Raw genomic sequence first — 15,798 nt, 5'->3', positions numbered from 1 at the left:
CAGTGGTTAGTTGTATTCATGTCCCTTTAACCCTCAGTATTACAAGGGGAAGTCTATTTGAGCCAGTGGTTAGTTGTATTCATGTCCCTTTAACCCTCAGTATTACAAGGGGAAGTCTATTTGAGCCAGTGGTTAGTTGTATATTCTATAACATCTTGTCCTGATGAAGCCAGCGTTTGTTGTATATTCTATAACATCTTGTCCTGATGAAGCCAGCGTTTGTTGTATATTCTATAACATCTTGTCCTGATGAAGCCAGCTTTTGTTGTATATTCTATAACATCTTGTCCTGATGAAGCCAGCGTTTGTTGTATATTCTATAACATCTTGTCCTGATGAAGCCAGCGTTTGTTGTATATTCTATAACATCTTGTCCTGATGAAGCCAGCGTTTGTTGTATATTCTATAACATCTTGTCCTGATGAAGCCAGCGTTTGTTGTATATTCTATAACATCTTGTCCTGATGAAGCCAGTGGTTAGTTGTATATTCTATAACATCTTGTCCTGATGAAGCCAGTGGTTAGTTGTATATTCTATAACATCTTGTCCTGATGAAGCCAGCGTTTGTTGTATATTCTATAACATCTTGTCCTGATGAAGCCAGCGTTTGTTGTATATTCTATAACATCTTATCCTGATGAAGCCAGCGTTTGTTATATATTCTATAACATCTTGTCCTGATGAAGCCAGCGTTTGTTGTATATTCTATAACATCTTGTCCTGATGAAGCCAGCGTTTGTTGTATATTCTATAACATCTTGTCCTGATGAAGCCAGCGTTTGTTGTATATTCTATAACATCTTGTCCTGATGAAGCCAGCGTTTGTTGTATATTCTATAACACCTTGTCCTGATGAAGCCAGCGTTTGTTGTATATTCTCTAACATCTTGTCCTGATGAAGCCAGTGGTTAGTTGTATATTCTATAACATCGTGTCCTGATGAAGCCAGCGTTTGTTGTATATTCTATAACATCTTGTACTGATGAAGCCAGCGTTTGTTGTATATTCTATAACATCTTGTCCTGATGAAGCCAGTGGTTAGTTGTATATTCTATAACATCTTGTCCTGATGAAGCCAGCATTTGTTGTATATTCTATAACATCTTGTCCTGATGAAGCCAGCGTTTGTTGTATATTCTATAACATCTTGTCCTGATGAAGCCAGCGTTTGTTGTATATTCTATAACATCTTGTCCTGATGAAGCCAGCGTTTGTTGTATATTCTATAACACCTTGTCCTGATGAAGCCAGCGTTTGTTGTATATTCTATAACATCTTGTCCTGATGAAGCCAGCGTTTGTTGTATATTCTATAACATCTTGTCCTGATGAAGCCAGCGTTTGTTGTATATTCTATAACATCTTGTCCTGATGAAGCCAGCGTTTGTTGTATATTCTATAACATCTTATCCTGATGAAGCCAGCGTTTGTTGTATATTCTATAACATCTTGTCCTGATGAAGCCAGCGTTTGTTGTATATTCTATAACATCTTGTCCTGATGAAGCCAGCGTTTGTTGTATATTCTATAACATCTTGTCCTGATGAAGCCAGCTTTTGTTGTATATTCTATAACATCTTGTCCTGTTGAAGCCAGTGGTTAGTTGCATATTCTATAACATCTTGTCCTGTTGAAGCCAGTGGTTAGTTGTATATTCTATAACATCTTGTCCTGATGAAGCCAGTGATTAGTTGTATATTCTATAACATCTTGTCCTGATGAAGCCAGCGTTTGTTGTATATTCTATAACATCTTGTCCTGATGAAGCCAGCGTTTGTTGTATATTCTATAACATCTTGTCCTGATGAAGTCAGCGTTTGTTGTATATTCTATAACATCTTATCCTGATGAAGCCAGTGGTTAGTTGTATATTCTATAACATCTTGTCCTGATGAAGCCAGTGGTTAGTTGTATATTCTATAACATCTTGTCCTGTTGAAGCCAGCGTTTGTTGTATATTCTATAACACCTTGTCCTGATGAAGCCAGCGTTTGTTGTATATTCTATAACAGCTTGTCCTGATGAAGCCAGTGGTTAGTTGTATATTCTATAACATCTTGTCCTGATGAAGCCAGTGGTTAGTTGTATATTCTATAACATCTTATCCTGATGAAGCCAGTGGTTAGTTGTATATTCTATAACATCTTATCCTGATGAAGCCAGTGGTTAGTTGTATATTCTATAACATCTTGTCCTGATGAAGCCAGCGTTTGTTGTATATTCTATAACATCTTGTCCTGATGAAGCCAGCGTTTGTTGTATATTCTATAACCCCTTGTCCTGATCAAGCCAGCGTTTGTTGTATATTCTATAACATCTTGTCCTGATGAAGCCAGTGGTTAGTTGTATATTCTATAACATCTTGTCCTGATGAAGCCAGCGTTTGTTGTATATTCTATAACATCTTATCCTGATGAAGCCAGCGTTTGTTGTATATTCTATAACATCTTGTCCTGATGAAGCCAGCGTTTGTTGTATATTCTATAACATCTTGTCCTGATGAAGCCAGCGTTTGTTGTATATTCTATAACATCTTGTCCTGATGAAGCCAGCTTTTGTTGTATATTCTATAACATCTTGTCCTGTTGAAGCCAGTGGTTAGTTGTATATTCTATAACATCTTGTCCTGTTGAAGCCAGTGGTTAGTTGTATATTCTATAACATCTTGTCCTGATGAAGCCAGTGATTAGTTGTATATTCTATAACATCTTGTCCTGATGAAGCCAGCGTTTGTTGTATATTCTATAACATCTTGTCCTGATGAAGCCAGCGTTTGTTGTATATTCTATAACATCTTGTCCTGATGAAGTCAGCGTTTGTTGTATATTCTATAACATCTTATCCTGATGAAGCCAGTGGTTAGTTGTATATTCTATAACATCTTGTCCTGATGAAGCCAGCGTTTGTTGTATATTCTATAACACCTTGTCCTGATGAAGCCAGCGTTTGTTGTATATTCTATAACACCTTGTCCTGATGAAGCCAGTGGTTAGTTGTATATTCTATAACATCTTGTCCTGATGAAGCCAGTGGTTAGTTGTATATTCTATAACATCTTGTCCTGATGAAGCCAGCGTTTGTTGTATATTCTATAACACCTTGTCCTGATGAAGCCAGCGTTTGTTGTATATTCTATAACATCTTGTCCTGATGAAGCCAGTGGTTAGTTGTATATTCTATAACATCTTGTCCTGATGAAGCCAGTGGTTAGTTGTATATTCTATAACATCTTATCCTGATGAAGCCAGTGGTTAGTTGTATATTCTATAACATCTTATCCTGATGAAGCCAGTGGTTAGTTGTATATTCTATAACATCTTATCCTGATGAAGCCAGTGGTTAGTTGTATATTCTATAACATCTTGTCCTGATGAAGCCAGTGGTTAGTTGTATATTCTATAACATCTTATCCTGATGAAGCCAGTGGTTAGTTGTATATTCTATAACATCTTGTCCTGATGAAGCCAGCGTTTGTTGTATATTCTATAACATCTTGTCCTGATGAAGCCAGCGTTTGTTGTATATTCTATAACACCTTGTCCTGATCAAGCCAGCGTTTGTTGTATATTCTATAACATCTTGTCCTGATGAAGCCAGCGTTTGTTGTATATTCTATAACATCTTGTCCTGATGAAGCCAGCGTTTGTTGTATATTCTATAACATCTTGTCCTGATGAAGCCAGTGGTTAGTTGTATATTCTATAACATCTTGTCCTGATGAAGCCAGCGTTTGTTGTATATTCTATAACATCTTATGCTGATGAAGCCAGTGGTTAGTTGTATATTCTATAACATCTTATCCTGATGAAGCCAGTGGTTAGTTGTATATTCTATAACATCTTGTCCTGATGAAGCCAGCGTTTGTTGTATATTCTATAACATCTTGTCCTGATGAAGCCAGCGTTTGTTGTATATTCTATAACATCTTGTCCTGATGAAGCCAGCGTTTGTTGTATATTCTATAACACCTTGTCCTGATGAAGCCAGCGTTTGTTGTATATTCTCTACCATCTTGTCCTGATGAAGCCAGCGTTTGTTGTATATTCTCTACCATCTTGTCCTGATGAAGCCAGCGTTTGTTGTATATTCTATAACATCTTGTCCTGATGAAGCCAGCGTTTGTTGTATATTCTATAACATCTTGTCCTGATGAAGCCAGCGTTTGTTGTATATTCTATAACATCTTGTCCTGATGAAGCCAGCGTTTGTTGTATATTCTATAACATCTTGTCCTGATGAAGCCAGCGTTTGTTGTATATTCTCTAACATCTTGTCCTGATGAAGCCAGCGTTTGTTGTATATTCTCTAACATCTTGTCCTGATGAAGCCAGCGTTTGTTGTATATTCTCTAACATCTTGTCCTGATGAAGCCAGCGTTTGTTGTATATTCTATAACATCTTGTCCTGATGAAGTCAGCGTTTGTTGTATATTCTATAACATCTTGTCCTGATGAAGCCAGCGTTTGTTGTATATTCTATAACATCTTGTCCTGATGAAGCCAGCGTTTGTTGTATATTCTATAACATCTTGTCCTGATGAAGCCAGCGTTTGTTGTATATTCTATAACATCTTGTCTCATGTTGCAGACTTGTATACCCCATTGTTGCAATATACTTTAATTTTCTAGTAAAGTTACTACTGTTTCAGCGGCATATGCGCATATGCTACGTGTGACTACTGGATCAGGATACAAACACTGCACCTGCTCAGAGAGATTGGTAGTGTTATGTTTTGTGTCAGTGAAGACTTCATTTGTGCCATACAAACTGCTGTTGACTGTACTAGGAAGTTTGGTATTTGAATACTTGAAAGCATATGTGCGTATGCCTCTGGAAAACAGAGTAAGTATATTGCAAAAATGTGTCTATTTAAAACTGAAATGCCCCATGCACATTTCAATATGGACTTTTCTATCCCTTTAGCTAGCTTTGGATTGGCTGTTTGGTAGATGTTGGACCACGCCCCATTTGCAGATTTTACATTATCATTGTGCACATGCAGGGCTTGAGTGGCTTTTGGTCGTTCTTGCACTTCAGTTTTAAAGGAGTGCGGCCTCTCACTAATCGCTTCTTGACTCTGGAGAGTAATCTGTCTGGAATCAGGGAGGAAATGCCACATGAATGATTATGACAAGATTGGGAATGTTATTTTTTGGGAGGCCTGAACAATACCTCTGGCGGGTTTACATTTCCTCTTCAGTCTTTCAGTTATGCTTCACTTCCACAGAGCAGTCTTGGTTACAATAATGATGGGGGATTTTAACTCCTTTGCTGCCACATTATGCATCTACAAGGTTAGGCTAAAGTATCCGCAAGGATTATTCTTGCTGGTAGGGTTACATGGAAGATAACTCTAAACTTCATTGCATCACATATAATTTAAAGGGACTTCGCTAGCGAATGCCATGTTTGCATCAGAAAACCTAGATAACTATGTAATTAACCCCTGAGCTAAACACATAAGTAAAGTCCTGCATGTTAGAAGCCAGCCTTGCAATTCCTAGCAGAAAATGGTCTTGTCAGCTCATCGGAAGCGGCAGTTGCACATGGTTGCCAATTATCCAATGTGTTATGTCAAGATCTGCAATGCTAACGGCACCTGAGTGGTACTTTACCTCTGATGAATTACAGTATGTCATGATTTGTATTAGAATTCCTATTAATGTTGTATATAAAGTGATGCAATGTTATCATTTAAAGGGGCAGTATAAACAGCTTTTTTTTTCTTTTCTTTTTGGTTTCATCTTAAAAAGAGCATTTTAAAATTAATACTCCCCCCCCCCCTCAGAAAAACTCATGTATTTGCCCTAAAAAAAACTATCTTTTCTTGTCACTTGTCTCTCCACCAATAAAGCAGTGACGATTAGTAGGAAGTACATAACCAATACTGCAGTATGTTTGGATTTAAATGTGAAACACTTAGATTGTATATGTTTCAGGATAGAAACAACAGCATAGTTTTGACATTTAAGTTGCCCTCTTTCATATGACTCTACATAACTGCTGGTTTAGTGGTCAGGCTAGAGGCGGCTGTGCCCTATTGCTATGAGTGTGAGTGCCAATACATAGCTTCACCCACACGTTCCCTAACCACATTGTTTAGACACACCAGCAAACATCACAACCAATGGGTGGGAACCAAGTAGTTAAAATATAGATTACCCAAATGATCTAAATTAGCCACGAATGATGCCTATTTATCACACTTTGCCTCCCTCCTGGATCACTTTTTGGAGCAGCATCTGGTGCTTGGCTCTCCACACGCTCTGAAAATTCCTTTTCACTTCACAATTTGTATTCCAAATAATAATGTTTTGTTGTTTGCATAGAATGTTTTTAAAGGGCTGAAGAATATCTTTAAAGGGGCATTATAATACAGAAATGAAATGTGCTAATTTTATAGAGCGTGCTGGTTTCCTACCAGTATCACTTGCTAACCATGAATTGCACCCCCCACAAAGGGTTAAACATGTAGCTTAAGTCCAATGTAGGTGTCGCAGGATGCAGCCAGTTAGCTAATTAGGAACAACAATCTCCAGCATGCCATGCACTTCTTAAGGGACTTTATCTGTGTATTTGTTGTTGGCCTCTGCTGGCATGAAACAAATATAATTAGCTAAAGACACTAATGAGAATAGGACAAGGTTGCAGTATAATGTACCAATAACTATAGACATGGTGACAGACAATGAGTGTGGGGCATAGTTATCATTTTCTAGCTTTACATACAGTACAGGGAGTGCAGAATTATTAGGCAAATGAGTATTTTGACCACATCATCCTCTTTATGCATGTTGTCTTACTCCAAGCTGTATAGGCTCGAAAGCCTACTACCAATTAAGCATATTAGGTGATGTGCATCTCTGTAATGAGAAGGGGTGTGGTCTAATGACATCAACACCCTATATCAGGTGTGCATAATTATTAGGCAACTTCCTTTCCTTTGGCAAAATGGGTCAAAAGAAGGACTTGACAGGCTCAGAAAAGTCAAAAATAGTGAGATATCTTGCAGAGGGATGCAGCACTCTTAAAATTGCAAAGCTTCTGAAGCGTGATCATCGAACAATCAAGCGTTTCATTCAAAATAGTCAACAGGGTCGCAAAAAGCGTGTGGAAAAACCAAGGCGCAAAATAACTGCCCATGAACTGAGAAAAGTCAAGCGTGCAGCTGCCAAGATGCCACTTGCCACCAGTTTGTCCATATTTCAGAGCTGCAACATCACTGGAGTGCCCAAAAGCACAAGGTGTGCAATACTCAGAGACATGGCCAAGGTAAGAAAGGCTGAAAGACGACCACCACTGAACAAGACACACAAGCTGAAACGTCAAGACTGGGCCAAGAAATATCTCAAGACTGATTTTTCTAAGGTTTTATGGACTGATGAAATGAGAGTGAGTCTTGATGGGCCAGATGGATGGGCCCGTGGCTGGATTGGTAAAGGGCAGAGAGCTCCAGTCCGACTCAGACGCCAGCAAGGTGGAGGTGGAGTACTGGTTTGGGCTGGTATCATCAAAGATGAGCTTGTGGGGCCTTTTCGGGTTGAGGATGGAGTCAAGCTCAACTCCCAGTCCTACTGCTAGTTTCTGGAAGACACCTTCTTCAAGCAGTGGTACAGGAAGAAGTCTGCATCCTTCAAGAAAAACATGATTTTCATGCAGGACAATGCTCCATCACACGCGTCCAAGTACTCCACAGCGTGGCTGGCAAGAAAGGGTATAAAAGAAGAAAATCTAATGACATGGCCTCCTTGTTCACCTGATCTGAACCCCATTGAGAACCTGTGGTCCATCATCAAATGTGAGATTTACAAGCAGGGAAAACAGTACACCTCTCTGAACAGTGTCTGGGAGGCTGTGGTTGCTGCTGCACGCAATGTTGATGGTGAACAGATCAAAACACTGACAGAATCCATGGATGGCAGGCTTTTGAGTGTCCTTGCAAAGAAAGGTGGCTATATTGGTCACTGATTTGTTTTTGTTTTGTTTTTGAATGTCAGAAATGTATATTTGTGAATGTTGAGATGTTATATTGGTTTCACTGGTAAAAATAAATAATTGAAATGGGTATATATTTGTTTTTTGTTAAGTTGCCTAATAATTATGCACAGTAATAGTCACCTGCACACACAGATATCCCCCTAAAATAGCTAAAACTAAAAACAAACTAAAAACTACTTCCAGCTTTGATATTAATGAGTTTTTTGGGTTCATTGAGAACATGGTTGTTGTTCAATAATAAAATTAATCCTCAAAAATACAACTTGCCTAATAATTCTGCACTCCCTGTATATGTAGCCACAAATATGCAGTTAGATGGCAGCTGAAAGCATTAAGTTGCATTTATGTCTATTCTGGGTGGCTACTGGGCTTCATGCAGTTTGTATGCAGCTAGCTCCCAGTACTGCATTGTTGCATTGTAGGTATGCTTTTTCAACAAAGGATACTAAGAGTATAAAGTAAATTGAATAACAGAAGTAAATTGTAACATTGTGTAGAATTGCATGGTCTGATTCATGACATTGACTTAAGGACATGCATTACTAGTCATGGCATAGGATTTCTTGTTGCTTCTCATTCCGTGGTCTGAAGCACAATAGCTGGATGCCCTCACTGCTGGTACCTCAATAGGGAGGATGAAGGGAAAACCGTATCCGTTATAAGGTTTTTGTGTATGAATTATAAGGGATTTAAAGGGACATGAAACCTGTGACAGACACCGGATACCTCCACTGGGTATCTCCACCAAAAGAGACCTTCTTCGACCCTGGAACCTGTAGCTGGTCTCTTCATAGGAGCCATAGGAACATAGAGATCCCCGCTATAGCTAGGTCGTAGTTTTGGGGTGATCCCAAGGGAGCGGCAGCTCTTCCCGGGTATCATTGGAGAGCTCCGGGCCCCCAGATGTCACAGTCCAAAAAGCGACATGATCCGTGGCTGGGGACCAGAGCGGCAGCCTGGCAAAGGGTACTTAGAAACAATTGGAGGTGGGGGGTGTCAAAAAACCCCCAGGTTACCGAGTGAACTCCCTCTTAGTAATCAGCCCAACCCATGCCCATCAAAGGGAATGACAAGTCCCCAGAAGAGCAGAGCTCTGAAACAAAGGGCTTCGGGAGGGACCTAGGTTAAAGTCCAGCAAGAATCTCTAGCGATCCCAACCGGGGAATAGTTCCATAAGATCCCGGCTGGGACTTGGCAAGACAGGAAGGGGATAAAGCAGGGTAGCGATCAGCTCTTTCAGTGCAAAGTTCCATAACTGCACAAACAAAGGGGACTGGTGGAAAACACAATACTCTAAATAGGGGAATGGGTTGCCCTGGCAGCCTGGAATCCGTGACGAAATCCAACATATTTATTTCATGACTGACATAGGGCAGTCTTTTTAAACAACTTTCTAATTAAATTATCAACTTGTCTTTATTCTCTTATCTTTCGTTGAAAAGCAGTGACATATGCTACGGAGCATGCACGTGTTTGGAGCACTTTATGGCAGCAGTTTTCCAAGAATGTTATCCATTTACAAGAGTATTAAAGGGCAGCACTATTTCCTGCCATTTAGTGCTCTAGCTAGGTATCGCTTCAACGCAGAATACCATCAGAACTAAGCAAATTTCGTAATTGAATTGGAATTTTTTATTTTTTTTTATTGTTTTCTCTTTCTTAATCACAAAATATTTTTTGATAGTTTCATATCCCTTTAAACCCTGCAAATTGTGTGTGCCACACTAGTATAATCCTTGTTTCACTTCCAGTATCCCCCTTTTGCTTAGTTGTCCTACTTCCCCTAATAGTAAATACTTTGCACATTATGATGTTGTCTGCTAGTAATTGGCTGGGCGTACGGCACCCTTGTATTTATATAATATAGGACAATATAGCTGGTACTTTTTGTACTGTTTAATTTACACAGCAATCTCAATTCTTGCACATGCTCAGTAGGACCTGGTGACTCAAAAAGTTTAAATATAAAAATACTGTGCACATTTTCTCCTGTTAAGTGTAGTCAGTCCACGGGTCATCCATTACTTATGGAATATTTCTCTTCCTAACAGGAAACTGCAAGAGAATTACCCAGCAGAGCTTGCTATATAGCTCCTCCCCTCACCTATCATAGTCAGTCATTCTCTTGCAGCCTAACTAGTAGGAAGCTGTGAGAGATCTGTGGTGTTTTTTTTAACTTAGTTTATTTCTACAATCAAAAGTTTGTTATTTTTAAATGGCACCGGAGTGTGCTGTTTATTCTCAGGCAGCATTAGAAGAAGAATCTGCCTGGGTTTCTTTCTATGGTCTTAGCAGACGTAACTAAGATCCACTGGCTGTTTCTCATCTGAGGCGTGAGGTACTTTCAGAGAAGGGGAATAGCATGCAGGGCTCCCCTGCAACAAATGAGGTATGTGCAGTAATTTATTTTCTGAGGAATGGAATTGACTGAGAAAATACTGCTGATACCATTGTAAAGTAAGTTCAGCCTTAAATGCAGCTATAGCGACTGGTATCAGGCTGATGTGTGTGTGTGTGTACACTGAATGTATTTTCTAAGGAATGGAATTGACTCTGAAAATACTGTAAATACTGAAATAATGTATGAGCCTTAACAGCAGTAAAAGCGACTGGTAGCAGGCTTGTAAATAATAATACATAACTTTTAAATGTATGTTTAAAACGTTTACTGGCATGTTAATCGTTTTTGTGAGGTACTTGGTGATAAAACTTATAAGGGCATGATTTTTACCACATGGCCATTTTTGTTTTCTGCATAGAAACAGTTTCTGAGCTTCCCCACTGTTGTAATATGAGTGGGAGGGGCCTATTTTAGCGCTTTTTTAAACAGTAAAAATTCAGTCACAATCTGTCTACTTCATCCTCCATGATCCAGATCGCGCCTAGAGAGCTCAGGGGTCTTCAAAATCCATTTTGAGGGAGGTAATCAGTCACAGTAGTCCTGTGACAGTGTATTTGACTGTGAGAAAAACGTTAATTATATAATTGTTATCCGTTTTTGGGTACTAAGGGGTTAATCATCCATTTGCTGGTGGGTGCAATCCTTTGCTAACTTAATACATTTACTGTGAAAATTTGGTTGCTATAACTATTTTTGATCATTGTTATTTCAACTGTGTTAGTTTTTCTGTGCTTCTTAAAGGCACAGTAACGTTTTTTTTATATTGCTTGTAAATTAATTTTGAAAAGTATTTCCAAGTTTGCTAGTCTCATTGCTAGTTTGTTTAAACATGTCTGACTCAGATGAATCTCTTTGTTCACTATGTTTAAAGGCCAATGTGGAGCCCAATAGAAATTTGTGCACTCAATGTATAGATGTCACTTTAAATAAAAGTCAAACTTTATATGTTAAGAAATTATCACCAGACAACGAGGGGGAAGTTATGCCGACTAACTCTCCTCACGTGTCAGTACCTTCGCCTCCCGCTCAGGAGGTGCGTGATATTGTGGCGCCAAGTACATCAGGGCGGCCCATACAAATCACTTTGCAAGACATGGCTATTGTTATGACAGAAGTACTGTCTAAATTGCCAGAATTAAGAGGTAAGCGCGATCACTCTGGAGTTAGAACAGAGCGCGCTGATAATGGTAGAGCCATGTCTGATACTGCGTCACAATTTGCAGAACATGAGGACGGAGAGCTTCATTCTGTGGGTGACGGGTCTGATCCGGGTAAACTGGATTCAGAAATTTCAAATTTTAAATTTAAGCTTGAGAACCTCCGCGTATTGCTAGGGGAGGTATTAGCGGCTCTGAATGATTGTAACACAGTTGCAATTCCAGAGAAAGTATGTAGGCTGGATAAATATTTTGCGGTACCGGTGTGTACTGACGCTTTTCCTATACCTAAAAGGCTTACAGAAATTGTTAACAAGGAGTGGGATAGACCCGGTGTGCCCTTTTCACCACCTCCTATATTTAGAAAAAATGTTTCCTATAGACGCCACCACACGGGACTTATGGCAGACGGTCCCTAAGGTGGAGGGAGCAGTTTCTACTTTGGCTAAGCGCACCACTATCCCGGTGGAGGATAGCTGTGCTTTTTCAGATCCAATGGATAAAAAGTTAGAGGGTTACCTTAAGAAAATGTTTGTTCAACAAGGTTTTATATTACAACCCCTTGCATGCATTGCGCCTGTTACTGCTGCGGCGGCATTCTGGTTTGAGTCTCTGGAAGAGACCATTCGCACAGCTCCATTGGATGAAATTATGAACAAGCTTAAAACCCTTAAGCTAGCTAACTCATTTGTTTCTGATGCCGTCGTACACTTAACCAAACTTACGGCTAAGAACTCTGGATTCGCCATTCAAGCGCGCAGAGTGCTGTGGCTTAAATCCTGGTCAGCTGACGTGACTTCTAAATCCAAATTGCTTAATATTCCTTTCAAAGGGCAGACCTTATTCGGGCCCGGCTTGAAAGAAATTATTGCTGACATTACGGGAGGTAAGGGCCATGCTCTACCTCAGGACAGGGCCAAATCAAAGGCCAAACAGTCTAATTTTCGTGTCTTTCGTAACTTCAAGGCAGGAGCAGCATCAACTTCCTCCGCTCCAAAACAGGAAGGAGCTGTTGCACGTTACAGGCAGGGCTGGAAAGTTAACCAGTCCTGGAACAGGGGCAAGCAGGCCAAGAAACCTGCTGCTGCCCCAAAGACAGCATGAAGAGAGGGCCCCCTATCCGGAAACGGATCTAGTGGGGGGCAGACTTTCTCTCTTCGCCCAGGCTTGGGCAAGAGATGTCCAGGATCCCTGGGCGTTGGAGATCATATCTCAGGGATATCTCCTGGACTTCAAAACTTCTCCTCCCCGGGGGAGATTTCATCTTTCAAGGTTATCAGCAAACCAAACAAAGAAAGAGGCGTTTCTACGCTGTGTACAAGACCTCTTACTAATGGGGGTAATCCACCCAGTTCCGCGGACGGAACACGGGCAGGGATTCTATTCAAATCTATTTGTGGTTCCCAAAAAAGAGGGAACCTTCAGACCAATCTTGGATTTAAAAATCCTAAACAAATTTCTAAGAGTTCCATCATTCAAAATGGAAACTATTCGAACCATCCTTCCCATGATCCAAGAGGGTCAGTACATGACCACGGTGGACTTAAAGGATGCTTACCTTCACATACCGATTCACAAGGACCATTACCGGTATCTGAGATTTGCCTTCCTAGACAGGCATTACCAGTTTGTAGCTCTTCCCTTCGGATTAGCTACGGCCCCAAGAATCTTTACAAAAATTCTAGGATCACTTCTGGCGGTACTAAGACCGCGAGGCATATCGGTGACTCCGTACCTAGACGACATTCTGATACAAGCGTCAAGTTTTCAAACTGCCAAGTCTCATACAGAGATAGTTCTGGCATTTCTGAGGTCGCATGGGTGGAAGGTGAACGTGGAAAAGAGTTCTCTATTACCACTTACAAGAGTTCCCTTTCTAGGGACTCTTATAGATTCTGTAGAGATGAAAATTTACCTGACAGAGGCCAGGTTATTAAAACTTCTAAATGCTTGCCGTGTACTTCACTCCATTGCACACCCGTCAGTAGCTCAGTGCATGGAAGTAATTGGCTTAATGGTAGCGGCAATGGACATAGTACCATTTGCGCTCCTGCATCTCAGACCGCTGCAATTGTGCATGCTAAGTCAGTGGAACGGGGATTACTCAGATTTGTCCCCCCTACTAAATCTGGATCAAAGGACCAGAGATTCTCTTCTATGGTGGCTCTCTCGGCCACATCTGTCCAAGGGGATGACCTTTCGCAGGCCAGATTGGACGATTGTAACAACAGACGCCAGCCTTCTAGGCTGGGGAGCAGTCTGGAATTCCCTGAAAGCTCAGGGATTATGGACTCAGGAGGAGAAACTCCTTCCAATAAATATTCTGGAGTTAAGAGCAATATTCAATGCTCTCCTAGCTTGGCCTCAGTTAGCAACTCTGAGGTTCATCAGATTTCAGTCGGACAACATCACGACTGTGGCTTACATCAACCATCAAGGGGGAACCAGAAGTTCCCTAGCGATGTTGGAAGTCTCAAAGATAATTCGCTGGGCAGAGTCTCACTCTTGCCACCTGTCAGCGATCTACATCCCAGGCGTGGAGAACTGGGAGGCGGATTTTGAACTGGGAGGCGGATTTTCTAAGTCGCCAGACTTTTCATCCGGGAGAGTGGGAGCTCCATCCTGAGGTCTTTGCTCAACTGATTCGTCGTTGGGGCAAACCAGATCTAGATCTCATGGCGTCTAGTCAGAACGCCAAGCTTCCTTGTTACGGATCCAGGTCCAGGGACCCGGGAGCGGTGCTGATAGATGCTCTGACAGCCCCTTGGGTCTTCAACATGGCTTATGTGTTTCCACCATTCCCAATGCTTCCTCGTTTGATTGCCAAGATCAAACAGGAGAGAGCTTCGGTGATTCTGATAGCGCCTGCGTGGCCACGCAGGACCTGGTATGCAGACCTAGTGGACATGTCGTCCTGTCCACCGTGGTCTCTGCCTCTGAGACAGGACCTTCTAATTCAGGGTCCTTTCAAACATCCAAATCTAATTTCTCTGAGGCTGACTGCATAAAGATTGAACGCTTGACTCTATCAAAGCGTGGTTTCTCGGAGGCGGTTATTGATACCTTAATACAGGCTAGGAAGCCTGTTACCAGAAAAATTTACCATAAAATATGGCGTACATATTTACGTTGGTGCGAATCCAAGAGTTACTCATGGAGTAAGGTTAGGATTCCTAGGATATTGTCCTTTCTACAAGAGGGTTTAGAAAAGGGCTTATCTACTAGTTCGTTAAAGGGACAGATTTCTGCTCTGTCTATTCTTCTACACAAACGTCTGGCTGAAGTTCCAGACGTTCAGGCTTTCTGTCAGGCTTTAACTAGGATTAAGCCTGTGTTTAAGTCTGTTGCTCCGCCGTGGAGCTTAAACTTAGTTCTTAATGTTCTTCAAGGCGTTCCATTTGAACCCCTTCATTCCATTGATATCAAGTTGTTATCTTGGAAAGTTCTGTTTTTGATGGCTATTTCCTCGGCTCGAAGAGTCTCTGAGTTATCTGCCTTACATTGTGATTCTCCTTATCTGATTTTTCATTCAGACAAGGTAGTCCTGCGTACTAAACCTGGGTTCTTACCTAAGGTAGTTACTAACAGGAATATCAATCAAGAGATTGTTGTTCCATCTCTGTGTCCTAACCCTTCTTCAAAGAAGGAACGACTTTTGCATAATCTGGACGTAGTCCGTGCCCTGAAATTCTATTTGCAGGCAACTAGGGATTTTCGTCAAACTTCTTCCCTGTTTGTCATTTACTCTGGACAGAGGAGAGGTCAAAAGGCTTCGGCTACCTCTCTCTCTTTTTGGCTTCGTAGTATAATACGCTTAGCCTATGAGACTGCTGGACAGCAGCCTCCTGAAAGGATTACAGCTCATTCAAGGCCCACCTGGGCCTTTAAAAATGAGGCCTCTGTTGAACAGATTTGCAAGGCTGCGACTTGGTCTTCGCTTCACACTTTTTCAAAATTTTACAAATTTGACACTTTTGCTTCGTCGGAGGCTATTTTTGGGAGAAAGGTACTTCAGGCAGTGGTTCCTTCTGTTTAATGTTCCTGCCTTGTCCCTCCCTTCATCCGTGTACTTTAGCTTTGGTATTGGTATTCCATAAGTAATGGATGACCCGTGGACTGACTACACTTAACAGGAGAAAACATAATTTATGCTTACCTGATAAATTCCTTTCTCCTGTAGTGTAGTCAGTCCACGGCCCGCCCTGTTTTTACTGCAGGTCTAAATTTTAATTAAACTCCAGT

General features: G+C 40.9%; 1 protein-coding gene across 4 annotated transcripts in view; it reads left to right on the top strand.

Annotated features, from left to right (window-relative positions):
- RAPGEF1 (Rap guanine nucleotide exchange factor 1) overlaps positions 1-15,798 on the top strand; it is a 270,865-nt gene that overhangs the window by 8,365 nt on the left and 246,702 nt on the right. Inside the window, exon 1 of one of the 4 annotated variants that reach the window (XM_053695531.1) lies at positions 10,241-10,387. The exons of the other annotated variants lie outside the window; for them this stretch is intronic. The gene's annotated coding sequence lies outside the window, so the exon portion shown is untranslated. Of the gene's footprint in view, positions 1-10,240; positions 10,388-15,798 lie in introns of those variants that run through there. 4 annotated transcript variants of the gene reach the window in all.

Source organism: Bombina bombina, chromosome 12 (assembly GCF_027579735.1).
Source record: "Bombina bombina isolate aBomBom1 chromosome 12, aBomBom1.pri, whole genome shotgun sequence".
Taxonomy (NCBI): Eukaryota; Metazoa; Chordata; class Amphibia; order Anura; family Bombinatoridae; genus Bombina; species Bombina bombina.
The sequence above is the reverse complement of the archived record's forward strand: the minus strand, read 5'-3'. Positions and strand labels throughout refer to the sequence as shown.